This window comes from Micropterus salmoides, unplaced genomic scaffold, assembly GCF_014851395.1.
Source record: "Micropterus salmoides isolate LMB-PRFRI ecotype aquatic unplaced genomic scaffold, ASM1485139v1 Ms_hic_scaffold_5, whole genome shotgun sequence".
In the NCBI taxonomy this organism is placed as follows: domain Eukaryota; kingdom Metazoa; phylum Chordata; class Actinopteri; order Centrarchiformes; family Centrarchidae; genus Micropterus; species Micropterus salmoides.
Window position 1 is genome coordinate 16,724,699 of NW_024044237.1, and position 13,190 is coordinate 16,737,888.

Genomic DNA, 13,190 nt, shown 5'->3' on the forward strand with positions numbered 1-13,190 from the left:
AGCCACAAGCCATAATTCATACTAGATGTTCTTGTCATGTACATGTAAGCAAAGGTTGTTTTAGGAATGGCAGTCGATAGGAAATATTTCTGTGTAATATTTCTGACGATCTATAGACAGAAATGCAATATAAGATCCATAATTATGTCTCCAGTGGTGTGTAAAGACCTTATATAAGAAACCATTATTTTTTTATTACCTTAGAATGAGACATTTATATCTACATAACCACGGGCTCCGACTTCCATGGATGTCACGGCGTTACATCGTCATGTTCCTGCATTAGCTGAAAACGGACAAACAGCGCTATAGTGCATGTTTCGTCATTACGTTCTTCTTGTACTACTTCTGGTAGAATTCAGGCAGTGCAGACACTCATCGAATACGTATGTTAGAAGAAGAAGAAGAACAACAAGTAGTAATAATATACAACAGGGGTCTGCAAATAAGTTTTTTAAATAATGTGTAATACAATCAACCATGTAGGTTACTGTACAAAAATTACATTTAGAATTTACATCTCAGTCTATTTGCGTCTCACAGTGAGACGTGTACATCAGCTCTCCCTCTGCTTGCTTGCTAGCAAAGAAGTGAAAGTGAGCAGAGAGCAGCTGGTGGAGCAGAGGGGCTTAGATCAGGGTGAAGGCCACCTCCTCATCCTGACAGCACTCCCACATGGACATACTAATGGTGAGGCAGCCTCTGGGCTACCGTCCAGTGTCTGGTGTGTGCAGTTCATGCAGTTCAGAGGGGATGAATGGGTATGTCTGTGGTGTATGTGTGTCATGGGAGAAAAATATAAATTCTAGCCTCTTGGTTTCCTCTGAGGATCACAAAGAGGGAAAGGAGGAAAATTGTCCTAAGGCACCAGAGCTCCAGGGTGCCCTGAAAGCTCCAGACTTACTGCTCGTTTGTACCAATTTACTTGACATTTTGTTCAGAAATATGTACCATTACAGTAACAGTCCTGCTTTACCTACTGTTTAGGCCATGTCTAAAGGTGGGTCCCTGTGTTATATATTTTTAACTCCTATATGAATGTATTTCTGAAATTCTGGGGCAATGTTGTATTTCAGTGTAGAAAGCTGTACACATTGCACAGCGAGTGGGAGAAATGGGAGTGTAATTGGGATCCGAAGGCCCATAGCAGTTCAATCCATGATAAAAGGAAAAGTACAGTTTAGGGGAATTCTGCTGCTTTTTTCCCCAACTTACCAAGAATGAGACAAATTCAGACTTTTCAGGGTGTGTTAAGTTAATCTTTGAATCTGCATGACTTGTTTTTTGTCCACTTGGGGACAGAGCAACAAGCTTTAAACATAACAGGGAATATGATAAGTTGATATGCCAAAGGTGTTGGCAAATTGTTGCTTATTTGCACATCCAGCAGAAACAGAGTGACATCAGTATTCATTTGGAGTCATGTTTCTGGCCACCTGACAAAAATCCAACAATCAGACTCCTCTTCGCTCTGTTTGGTCTCCACCAACTTCTATAGAAGAATAAAGTAAATATCTGGCTCTATAGCTTGTAAAGGCACCAGCTTGTTGTTAAATTTTGATTTTGAGTCTGTTGATTGGTGCTGGGCAAGTAGTGTACAGTAAGTATTGAGTATGAAAACACAGACGAGGTCAGGACAGTATCATAAGTCAAAGCAATTGTACGAGTATTCAGAATGATGTCTTTTGAAGTTGAAGGAAACTTGGACGTGGAAGAAACTCGCAAACATGCAAACTGAACACAGAACAGTTTGAAGATATGAATGTCACTTAAGCTTAGCTTAATTACTGTGTGAGATCAATCACACTTTCAAAAGTAGAGACATAAACATCCTCTGCCTGTTGAGGATTAAATACTTTGCACTTGTTAGTCTGGTGTTAACATTTTTCAAAGTGAGAGAAAAACCTAACAATTACATTTCAACTGGGAGCTCATTATTCCTCCATTGTTCTATAGATGTCAGTGCCCCCAGTGGAGGCGTGACAACCAAAGCTTGGTCCATGTCCCATGAAAAGGTCAAAGTGATCACATCACAATGAAGTGCTGGCCACCGTGCACATCCTACAGAGGCAGACGTGCTGAAAGACTGATGACTGCTGCTCCTGGGAGAACTGGTTGACAAAGAGGAGGAGGTAGGAAAGAGGAAGAGAACAAAACAAGCAGGATATGTGTGTGAGTGTGTATACCTGTGTCATATTCAGTGACAGATTGGGAGTCAGGTGTTATGCCTCTGCTGCTTTTTCCTAATGGGATATCATTTATTGAAGTCCCATATCACACTGACAATGAAAGGAGAAAAATATCATTTTCTCGGCTGGCAGCATAAAGCCATATACTGTGTTGTGATATTTCTTGTCATTTTAACTCGCGTAATTTCTTATGCAACTGGTATGCCATGTAGGTTGAGTCAATCCTGCAGCTCTGCATAAATAACTCATCATAGAGGTCAGTTCTTATATAAATGTAAAATTTTCAAACAATAATGTTGACAGTGATTAGTCAGTGTGAAAATGGATTTTCTAGGGATAACACCTTGCCATTTTGCTGTACAGTAAACACAGTAGTCCTCTGCCTTAATTCTTATAACAGAAACACACTCGAGTCGCCCACTATCACAATAGTGTACTAATTACAAATTACTAAGGCTGATCAGATGACATTTTTTCCATCAGATGTTAGTATTTGATGAAAAAAGAAGGCCTTCATGGTCATAAAATCTTATCTTTCTTGACAAATGTCACAAGATTGTATACAAATATTTTAAATCTGTAATATGAAAGTAACAACCTTGGAAAGTAAATAAAGAAATGACATACCCAGCATTAAGTCACCTACAACAGGGGGGGGGGTTCCTTAAATTCTGTATGCAGAAACAATGAGGCAGAAACTTTAGCTTGCGTTCAGCTCGACTGCAGTATTTATTCTGCTTCAACAAAAAAGGAATTAATGTTCGACTCGCTGTAGTAATAAAACAAAATGCTTGTTCAGGTATTTCACAGTACTTTCAAATATGCAAGACATCACCATATCTTCAGAAAATACTAAAGTAATGATAGCATAGCACAGCTAACTAAACAATATAAAAGGTCTGTACTTTTCATTGTGCTTCAGTTGACGTGAATTACATATTAACCAGTAGAACAACAAAAAACGAACTTGTACTCATTTGGTTCTTTTAACTAACATTTTCCCAAGTTCGACACTTTGATCACGTTGCACCTCAAACACTAATGTACAAGCTTACAGTGAGTAACTAATACATTTGCCGCTCATTGCAGTACTACTCTTCTGTCACACATTCAGAAATTTCTGTATTTCCATCACTTTTTAAGTCGAGTACAATACTTACATACACCGGGAAACCGTTTAACATAATGCGTTATACACACACACATTAGCAGTGAATGCCTTTTCAGATCAGTTAACAACACAAAACTAGACCATTAGCGTTTCTATTGTACTGTGGGTTCCTCATTAGCAAAAGGTCCGCTAGCCTAGCATGGCAGTGTATAGCTAAACATCACTATTTCACGCATTACGGCAAATCTATTCAACTCTAAACATTGCACGTTCTCACTAAGGATTAAAAACACACTTATCCCTTATACTGGGGTACATGCATGCAAATGTGAGGAACATTAACCCACCTGTATGCAGAAACAATGAGGCAGAAACTTTAGCTTGCGTTCAGCTCGACTGCAGTATTTATTCTGCAGCGCTTGCCTCCTACGCGCTATGCGCCACCTAGTGACCTCTTTAAGTATCGCCCCACCAAAGTACAATTCATTGAAATTGGCCTTTTAGTAACTATTTAATACACAATATCATGAAAAAAATTATGGGTGTCATTTAGCGATGAATGGTAGTATAATGAACTGAACTAATTTAATTTAATTTTTCTCTCTTATGCCTAACTGTGAACACATTTTTTAACCCTTTACACTCACCACATCCAAAACTCTATTGACTTTGTAAACAAAGTTTGAGGACTGAAACTGGACCCAGATGAAACCATAGTATCCTATGATGTGAGTCCTTTGTTCACCTGCATCCCCACCATGGAGGCAGTAGAAACCATAAGGAAACGGCTACTACAAGACAACACCCTGGACAACAGAACCAGCCTCAGCCCTGACCAGATCTGCAACCTATTTCCAGTCCAACGCAGGATTCTACAGACAGAAGCCCGGCTGTGCCATGGGCTTAACGGTATCCTCCACTGTGGCAAATATCTACATGGAAGAAGTGGAGAGCAAATCCCTGAGCTCCTTTAGAGGAATAGCACCGAGCCACTGGTACAGGAATGTGGATGACACCTGGGTCAATATTAAAACCCAGGAAGTGCAAGCATTCACAGAACACATCAACTCTGTGGATAGTAACATCAAGTTCACACGAGAAGATGTTCACAACAACAGTTTGGCCTTCCTGGACTGTGACGTACACATTGAAGAGGACAGGAGCCTGCAGATTGGAGTATACAGAAAACCCACACACACACAGACCAATACCTACTTTTCGATTCCTACCACCCACTGGAGCATAAGCTAGGAGTCATCAGAACAGTGCACCACAGAGCGGACAACATACAAACAAGCGCCCAAACCAAAGAGAAGGAACAGATTCACATGAAGGGAGCACTTACAGCCTGTGGATACCCTAAATGGACCTTTGTGAAAACAGCCAAAGATCCAGGAAGAACAACACTACGGGGGATGAGGAAAAGAAGATCAAACGCAACAGCATTGTGATCCACTAGAATCTGAAGGCCAGCTGAGCGAGATCAAACAACTGGGTATGTGTCCCACCCCCTGAATCCAAGCTTTTGTCTTGTTAATCCGGAGGGCGATCTCAGCTACTACTACTACTTCAGTGAAACCTACCACTGAAGCGTCAGCGTAAGCGTCGGCTCCTTGTGTGAAGACCTACTTGGGTAAAGACCAGCGAGTCTACATGTGCGAGTCCACCTACAAGAGTAGCTTTTTCCTTTCCCGAGGCACACCTACTCACCTAAAGCTGCCAGCTACAACTACACTCAGGCCATGTGCTACTATACTATTCCTATTGACTCCGGTCCACGCAAGAGGTATTATGCCATCAGGCACAGAAATCAGGCACTCCTCAAGCCTTTAAAACAGGCACCACCCACATCTGTTTACATGTCTGCTGGGTCATGGAACTGCCAGTCAGCAGTCAACAAAGCTGACTTTATCACTGTTTATGCTAACACATTATCTCTTGGGCTACTGGCGCTAACTGCGCTTTGTGTTTTCTTTGAGCCGAAGAAGAGTGCAGTTTGGCGGAGGCGAACTTCATCGGTCTCTGCTGGCGAACCATAGGAGCTCCACAGACATGCAACAAAACGACAAAATGAGCCCACCCACAGCCCTGTAGGATGTTCTGTTCTCAAGCTGTGGGCCTGTAAAGCATGGGAGTGCTTTTGGTCATTAATATTGACTGTTTTTATCAATATTTCAATGTTTTGGAAGCTTTATGTTATTTGGAACGTGGTTGTATGGAGAGAAATAATGTTTTGAAGATAACTACCAATAAAAGTGAACATATAAACAGTAAATATGGCCAAAAACAAATTTACAGTTACAGTTGTATTGTAGGTGTATTAGAAGATATTCAGGTGCATTATAGTCTACCTTAGGATGGTTTTGATGGTTTATTGCATCAAAATAAAGCTTTTTTTACCAGGCCAGGATGAAAATATTAAATTTTTTCTGTATTTCATATCCATGTAGTCTGTAATGGTAAAATAAATATGTTAATCTACAATTGATTTATATTCCTTAGCTTCTGACCTTTCAAAGGAGACCAGAATTATGCATCCAGGCCTAATGGTTGAGGAGATATTACTGATTTATTTTGGATGTTATTTTAGGCGTTTTTTCCTAGAAATAGGCGCCAGGTAGGAGGTGGTTTTAAAGCGCTACTAAATCCTCCTCCACCTCCACCACCCACAAACTTGTGTGCTGATACCTTTGCTGCCTTCTTCAAAGTCAAAGTGGCGGCTATAACTAGCCACCATTGTAGCAGTCCTACTACATCTTTTCCTCTGCCCTCCCAGGTCAATGATTCTTCACTCTCCTCGTTTACTCAGAACTCCTGACCCATAGACGTCCCACTACATGCCCAATGGACCCAATTCCTACGAATCTCCTCCAAGCCATATCTCCTACCGTGGTCCCAGCAATCACGCATGTGATAAATACTTCTCTGGCTTCAGGAACCTTCCCGACCACTTTCAAAAGGGCTCGGGTTACACCCTTGCTCAAAAAGCCCTCACTTGACCCAACTCAAGTTGAGAACTATTGACCAGTGTCTCTTCTACCATTTTTATCCAAAACTATTGAACGGGCAGTATTCAAACAGGTCTCAGAATTCCTCTCACGGAATGACCTCCTAGATCCATATCAGTCTGGTTTTAAGAGTGCCCACTCTACTGAAACGGCTCTTCTGTCTGTAACAGAAGCCCTAAGGTCAGCTAAAGCTGCAGCCCAATCTTAGGTTCTTGTCCTGCTTCAGCTGCCTTTGACACAGCCAACCACAGGATCCTGCTATCTGCTCTCTCAGCAATGGGCATCTCGAGTAAAGCACTCCTGTGGTTTGAATCCTACCTTTTCTACAATGTTTGTGGCAAGGACAATTATCCTCCTCCCACTGCCTCTCCACAGGGGTGCCACAAGGCTCAGTGCTAGGGCCCCTTCTCTTCTCAATTTACACCGTGTAACTGGGGCCGATCATTCGCTCGCACGGCTTCTGTATTTGTGACACCACGATGGTGGAACAAGCAGGAGCATCAGAGCAGGGGCGTCCCTCTCTAACTTCAAGAAGCTCTTGAAAACTCATCTCTTCCGAGAACACTTCCTCTTATAACACCTCTAACTCCTAACCTCTAACATGCACTTACTGTGCTCTTCTTCTTCCCTTACAATTATCTTGCATTGATTGCACTTTTTTGTTAACTCTACTTCCTTCTTTTTTTGTTAACTCTACTACCTTCCCTATGTTAACTCTACTTCCTTCCCTATGTGTATATATATATATATATATATATATATATATATATATATATGATCCATGAGCTCTTACTAGTATTTATTGCTTCTCTTACTAGTATGTATTGTCAGTTGTAGATCTGTATTTGATGCTCTGTTGATGCTTGTATGTTGTTCCTCAAATGTAAGTCGCTTTGGATAAAAGCGTCTGCCAAATGAGTAAATGTAAATTTACTGGGTTTTGGGTAACTTCGTGCAACCGAACAAACTATAAACACAACAATGACAAACATTTGCATATTTAAACTCCCAGCAGACAGATTTCTGCCATGTTTCTGGCAACCTGATGAAGTCCAATCACAATCTCCTGAGAAAAATATCTGGCTCTTTAGCTGCTAAATGTTCACCAGCTAATTGCAGACTTTGTCTGCCTTTTGCAGCAAAGAAAAAGTTGCCAAAGTAAAAACAGCAGTACAACACAGTTCCATTATTTAGGTAAAGTAAATGTAATAATTACAAAACCTACTCCAAATATTTTACAAATACCAACCTGTCCAAGATGTGACATCCATGTCTGCCCTCAGTCCCATCTCTTCTCTCAGCGCTCTAGGACAAGCTACACCAATAGTTCTCCTACTCTCGCCGTCAATTGTATTTTTTTTTTTACTGTAATCCTGAACCTCTCCAATGTACCTCTTATTTTTTTTTTTTACAGCAATAGCAGATCTTGGAGCTCTCCACATGGCTCTGGGTTGCCCCTGGCAAACTAATCATTTCCATTTAATGTAACACATCAGTACCGATGCTTCATCAGCATTCTGTGAACTCGTAGGGCAAGGACTTAAATGTAACAGATGTTCATTTATTTGTAAATGTTCTGTACTCCAGCTTCAAAGTATGAAGAACACCTTTCCTGACCATACTCAGAAATATCTGAAGATCACTCAGGGTTTGCTAATAACATTTACATTTATTCATTTACCAAAACGACTTACAATTGCTATACATGTCAGAGGTTGCACGTCTCTGGAGCAACTAGGGGTTAAGTGTCTTGACACAAAGTGCTCTCACACCAAAGGCATAGTCTTATCCATTGCACCATTGCCACCCTGTATAATAAGAAATTCTATTCCCAGCGTTAGGGTTAACTACTTTCATGGCTTGACATTCAGCCCATGCTGATTTTTGTCATCTGTACTTTTGTTTGCCTCCAAATTTAACCTACTAGAACATAATCTAAGGAATTAAAAAAGGCTTACATACCTCCCACCAATAATTTCCCCTCCCAACTTAAAAATGCTCTTATGCACCAGTTTAGGTCAAAATGGTTCAACCGTTTCCCGTGCTCATCATTCTTGTAAAACAACAACCAAAGTCTGCAACTAGGCACTTAAACAAAGGGGTGAATTAAAAATTTTGCTTCTTCCCCAATTTTTTACTTATCTTCTTTCATGCTACTCCAGAGCTGCCAAGAACATAAACAAGCAGGTTCACATCAAAAGAATCTGATTTCTCAGAAGGTCTAAATGCATTCCTGGCCTTCAGGTGTCTTACTCTCTCATATTTGTGTCACTGTGGCCTTCACTGCCTCCAACCCATGAAAGGTTAGAGTCAACACTGTGTAAACACACTCTGACTCTGAAGATTTCGGGCAAGGTTACATAAAATAGTAGTATAAACCAAAATTGACTCATAGAAACAGTGATTTGACAAGTTATGTGTATATATATATATATATATAAATCTGTGTGTGTGTGTGTGTGTGTGTGTGTCAGTTGATTTCAAGTGAGAAAAGATTGACTCAATGGTTTGATGAGATAGAGCTAAAATAACCATGTGTGAGGGGAACATAGCAGCAGCGGCTAAATAAATCCACCTCAGAACACCTGACCATGCACAACTCTCAATTCAATTTCATTCGCCATTAGAGGATTTGTGTTTTTGAATGTGCCTCAAGTGAAGAATGAAAGAAACAAGTTGCTGAACAAATCCTTTGGCGTATGGAGTGAAAGCACACACAATCAAAAAAATCAATGTTCTTACCTCTGAAAGAAAATTCATTCTCATTTTATGTGAAAAAGATAAGTGTATTGTGTGAATCAACAATATTTCTCAACCATCTGGCTCTCCAACACTCTTCTTTAAAGCCTTGCGCAGTCCCAGTAGTGCAATTCTAAACTCTACTTTCTGCAATTTCATTTATTTCATGTCGTGATCAGCAGCCCACTGTGAGCTGAAAGCCCCCCAGCCCAATAAACATCAGCTTACTTTCCAACCAAGAGGCTATTTATGATGTGTGAGAACCACAGTCTCTGTTGTAGCCTGCAGAGCGACTGCTGGGTTAGAGTACACACTGATACAATCACTCTGAGGTGCTGAGTGTCATCATTTGGTGCACAGGTAGGAAAAGGGCAGCGAAGAAAAGCCCCTGTTTCAACAGTGAATCATGAAACCTGAAGGCTGCTTATCTCCAAACCTGCAAAAAAATAAAAAAATTAAATCGAGCGTGGACAATTACAAACTGACACTTAAAAAGAGCCAGGCTGCTTCTGCAACTCTGTCTGATTCCTTTCTGCCTATCAGCCTGTCTTTATTGCATGAATGTTTTATGCTTTAGGATTATGTAAATGCTTTATCTCTGTCTTTACTCTAAGGCACAACCCAGTAGTGCGATGTGTTGTGGAGATCCTTCGACAGAGAATAGATTTTTACAAGAATTAGGACCACAATATCAGCTCTTTCTTTCGTCGTTATAAGAAAAGATGCTACTCACATTTCCTAACTTCTGCTACCTACATCAGCTTGAATCCTTTAGTGTTTTTGAGCTCATTCTGCTCCTCCTTCTTATCTCAATATCTAATGTCTTATTTTCACTCCCTTATTCATTTAAACAAGCAACAAGGACTTTTGACGTCATTCGCTTGCTATTTAACATCACAAGAATGCCTTTCTTAAAGCTGTGCTTATCTGGTATCTGCTTTGTTTTCCAGTGATTAAGAGCTTGATTTGGAAATCTTTTCCAGAAACAAAGCGACGTGTTTCCTTATGTGATTTTGTTCATGACTACTGCCCACTGAAGCGCACAATCAAAGCCAAATGATTCCATAAACAGACTCTGATATGCATGCTGTCATCTGATGCACATTTGGCTCTGCCAGTGTTCATTTGATGCTGGGTTAGTTGAGCATATGCATGCGCGTACTCACACACACACACCCACACACACACACATTCACACCATTAGTGCCTGACAGTGTTATTCCTCATTTGAAACCAAACCAGGTATGTGCCTCATGTATTACCCATTGCACATAGCCAGGCCATAGTGCAACAGGAACCTGTCAATTACAATGGATTCATTCTGCTCATTGTGCAGCTACTTCAACCCAGGGGAAGAAGGAGGCGGGGGGTTAAGAGAAGACTATGAGGGGGAGGACAGCACAAGATGAAAGGAGGAGAGGAGGAAAGCGTTTTCATAGAATGTCATCATGAGTATGTGTGAAAGCGACCCACAGAGTGACTGCATCTACCAGCGAGGCTGCTCCTAGTCAGTGTCTGTTGTGGTGTTTCACACATAATCACGGTGATGCTCGGTGCTGATTGCAAACTGTAAATGACTCCAGGTGGGATTGTCATGGCAACCTCTGACCCCCAATCCCCATCCACCACTCTCACCACCGCACCCCTTTCGTCCATGGAGATATTATGAGCACCAAGAGGGCTGCCGTTTATTTTCCAATGAAACCTACCACATACATGGATATTGTATGATTTTGTTGGCCCTCACAAAATCTCAGGAGCTTTCTTCTCTTGCTCACTGCCTGCGTACACGAATGAAACAACATCTTGATAAGGATGTTGGTAACTTTTAAATATAATTGGACATAATGGTTTAAATTGTGAAAATTCAGCGAGTGAGTTTTTAATCACCAATGCTGTTCCCGGGGGCTTGCTATATACACACACACACAAACACACACACAAAAAGCATGGGTAACTTCCTGGGAATAGAGTGGGAGTGGAACAGAAAATTAAAGTAAATTGTGTGTTATGTGATTGAGGTTGGAGGATTTTAATAATGGCGCCTTTATCTATCCCCAGTAATCACACTTGTACATGAGATGAATGAAAAGCCCCGCTCTTATATTCTCTTACCAGTGGGTTTATCTTTCTGTTCTGGGACCTATATTTTTTGACATCATTTACTTTTTTCTGACCATTGTTCTTTTACGACCAAACACCAAAGAATCCTTTTTATTTTTGCCCTTAATTTGCAAGATTGAAAAACCAACTGATCCACAGTCTTTGGGCAGTATAGTATTCCTGCATAGCAGTACTTTTGTTTTCAACCTGTGCTGCCAAGCAAAGGGGATCAAAAAAGGCCCACAACTCAGTTTTGCCTTTGAACCCCCTAGTGGGTCCATGTGGTTCTGTCAAAATGACATTTTAAAAAGGCTGTACACAGCCATGTGGGAGCAGGACACACACACAGGTGACATGAAGGTTAAAACACATAGCTGTGTGAGCTTGAAACTGGGAGCTGATGGAAGACTGGTCCCCACTGGTCCAAAGAACACAAGAATTCACATGCCTTGGAAGAGTATGCCGTACACAGGACTCAAATGATGCAGTTTCTTCTCTCTTTTCCCAGCATGGTGCAGAAGAGGGGAAAAGCAATGAGCTGCACTGCGGGACATGATGTTCTTGAGGTATAAAAAAATTAATTTGGCCTTAGTGCATTGCTCTGAATCCCCTCAAACAGCTTTGTTTTAAAAATATACACATACATGAATAAATGCAATTGTGATATACAAAGCCATACAGAGATACTGTTAAATCTGGTCATGCACATGCAGAAACAGTGTTTTATTCTTAGTTGGTCATTACAATTCACCACATTAATGTTCACAAATTAAATGTTTAAGTTTTGTGGGGAAAAGTTTTGAAAATGAGTATGTAACTGTCTTGCAGATATTTTTAGGTGAGTCAAAAAAGTAATTTCCATCAATAGATAATCATTTTAATTTAGGCATCACACCACAACTGGGTCCCAGTGGAGAACTCCCCCCTGTGACATCTGGCTCGCTTTTCTTGGAGGGGGAGGCATCTAACCAGAGCCGCCAACAACCTGTCAACAGGGAGAGAGGGACAAAAAAAATCAACATGCTTGCAATGTTATATGCTTGCAATGTCTCTCTCTCCATCTGTCTTTTTGAATATGTGCTTGGAAATCACAGACACAAAGGCAGGAGCGACCTGTCTGCGGTCTGTAATTAAGTGGAGGCGGCATCACAATCTGTACTTGATTCACATAGATCTTTTCAGTGTGCCATTGTTTTAAGATAGGGAAGACCGGGTATGGTTGTAACACTTTTTGCTTGAGCAACTATAACTCACTAAATTTTTCTAAGAGTTCTCAAACTTTTATACAAAGTACTCACATTTGTTCACTTCAAATGGCACCAATTAAATTCTGCACAAGAATATCAAAGACCTTGTGAGTTGACAACCTACCCCAGTACCGGGGTAAGTTGTGATGTGGTGTCCAATATATGTGCATTTGACTCATAACAGTTTAAAATAGCACTGTAGCAGCAGGACAGAGGGTCAGTGACCTCCTAAGGGGAGAGCAGTGATTGGTGGTTATGTAGGGACTGAACCCTTCTATAGAATTTGACCTCTAACCCCTTGTTTTGTTACCTCAGAATAGTGCTGTACCCTTCTATGGGTTTGACCTTTTATTTTGCAGACTCAAACCCTGCTATGGTACCTAACAGATACCTAAACATATCCTATATAAGCTATGTTTGATGTACAGAAAGACAGAGTGGCCATCGGGCTGGGTCACTCTCCAAGCTGCTGCAGAGCTTGTAATTGATGCTGAACTCTTTGATGTAATAAACCTTTATAATCAAGAACAGTGTCAAGCGGGTTTCCTCTCAACACATCATCGCAGCATTATTGTTTGGACACCACAGTGACAATAAGACAAAAGAAGCAAAAATAGATGCCACATTATATGCTTCAAAAACAGGCAGTGATATAAAAGAAGAATGTTTCTCTCTCACTGTAACAGTCTATGTCTGAGGACTCACGCACCTGTATGTGTATGTAAATTTATGTAGCCCATAGAATAAACTTACTCAACAGTATACTTAATAAATACTACTACTATATACTTAA

At 40.7% G+C, this 13,190-nt stretch overlaps 2 long non-coding RNA genes across 3 annotated transcripts; one reads left to right on the forward strand and one right to left on the reverse strand.

The window, feature by feature from the left end:
- Positions 1–449: 449 nt before the first annotated feature.
- On the reverse strand, positions 450–3,735 carry LOC119888594. 2 transcript variants are annotated; one of them, XR_005441907.1, is made up of 3 exons: positions 2,817–3,735; positions 2,187–2,279; positions 450–2,111 (listed from the first exon to the last, which is right to left on the reverse strand). It is a non-coding gene; the product is annotated as an uncharacterized LOC119888594 (long non-coding RNA). The 2 variants fall into 2 exon arrangements; XR_005441906.1 differs by lacking the exon at positions 2,187–2,279.
- Positions 2,068–12,602, forward strand: LOC119888595. Its single transcript, XR_005441908.1, has 3 exons — positions 2,068–2,132; positions 11,659–11,716; positions 12,037–12,602. It is a non-coding gene; the product is annotated as an uncharacterized LOC119888595 (long non-coding RNA).
- Positions 12,603–13,190: the final 588 nt, after the last annotated feature.